Genomic DNA, 1,685 nt, shown 5'->3' on the forward strand with positions numbered 1-1,685 from the left:
GGGCCTCGCCGCCGGGGCCGTGGATTTCACTCGACGCGGACGACCTGTACGTGTGAGGATTCCACTCCAGCTTTATCAGCTGGGTGGCCTAGCGGCGGCCGCCCGCCGACGTTCCTTCGCGCCCGCCCTCCTCCTGACCCTCCGCACAGCTTCCGCGCGCTCGCGCTCCGCCTCCTGCGCCATCACGGGTCGCTTCCCCCACGACTCGAGCTCCCACACAACGCGCTCGGCGCGTTCGACCATGTACCGTGCCTCCAGGGGACGCGGCCGGCGTCCCGGGCCTCGTGGTTCTCCTGCTGACGACGCCGACGCTCTTGGTGGCTAAGCTCCGTCTCCGCAACCTCCTCGTGGGTGCGCCGGTCGGGCGATGGCAGCTGGAGGAGGCGGCGGGCTGCTTGCCGAGCGACGAGCTCGTTCTTCCGGCCGATGAGGTCGCCTAAACGGCGGCGACCGGCCCAGATGGAGGCCTCGTACTCCCTCGTCTCGCGCGTGAGCTCGGTGAGACGCTCCTCGATGGCAACGTTGAGCTTCGCCATCTCACGGTCGTGGGCGGCATCCTCCCCATCGGTGGTGGGGTCTGGTCCCTCCTCCAAGGCCTCGTACCAGCCGTCGAAGGCCTCGTGCCAGCCATCCGCGGCCGCCTCCACCAGCTCCGCATCCTCTGCCTTCTTCGCCGCCCCACTCGGCCGCGACGCGGATCGCCTCATCATCGGCGGCGCGTCCTGCCGCTCCTCCTCGTCCGTCCGCGGGAACCTAGCGCAGACGGCGAGGGAGAGCTTGGCCCACGTGGTCTGCAGGGTGCACGACATGGCGATGGAGGAGGAGAGGGCGCCGGAGAAGGTAGAGGGGGAGAGGACGGCGGAGCAGGTGAGGTCTCTGAGGCCGCGTGTGCCGTCTTTTATAGCCCGTGGCCTTGGCGGGAAACTTGGGCGCGAGCTCGCGCCCTTGGCCTTTTCGCGCGCGCGGGAACGATGCGCGCGGGAACTTTCCCGCGTTCTCCCACCCGTCATTGCTTTCTCGTCGAGGCCTACCATGGCGCAGCGCCACCCAAGGAAGACGAACCACGTGGCGGGTTTATAGGTCGTCGCGTTGGACGCAGCGTGCGACCCAAACAGACACGCGGACGCGGGCGCTGTCCACGTGTGCGCGCGGCCACCCAAACAGCCCAAAACGAACGGCCCAGCGCGTCCGTTTGGGTACCCGCATTGAAGATGCCCTTATAGCCTACATAAGAGAATATACATGCCGCCACGGCCAAGATCATCAATCATCAACAAATGGCAACGACCAAGATCAGATACTTTGGAAGTGGAGGCGTGGTGGCGCGCGGTTGGAGTAGTCGGGGCAGAGAGGTCATGGAATTAAGCGGGACTTGTGGCCGGAGGAGTGCGCGTGGGTTCAGGGGCACAGACGGGGAAGGCGATGGGTCGGAGGCTTGGTAGCGCGCGCGACGGCGAGGAGATGATGGATGGAACGTGCGCTGCAATATCTCGTCGTCGATGCCGCCCGGCTGCCGGAGCCTGCACGCACGGACGCACGCCGGATTCGATGCAGTACCACCGGCCGCTCTAGAAAACGAACGCTCGATTTGCCTTTCCGCCGAACCGCTTGCCGCCGACGAGGGAGAATCGAAGGAGGTGAGATTGGACGGATGAGCGAGCTCGTCGGAAAAAATACCGCGGATC

The sequence above is a fragment of the Lolium perenne genome, chromosome 6 (genome assembly GCF_019359855.2).
Source record: "Lolium perenne isolate Kyuss_39 chromosome 6, Kyuss_2.0, whole genome shotgun sequence".
Lineage (NCBI taxonomy): Eukaryota > Viridiplantae > Streptophyta > Magnoliopsida > Poales > Poaceae > Lolium > Lolium perenne.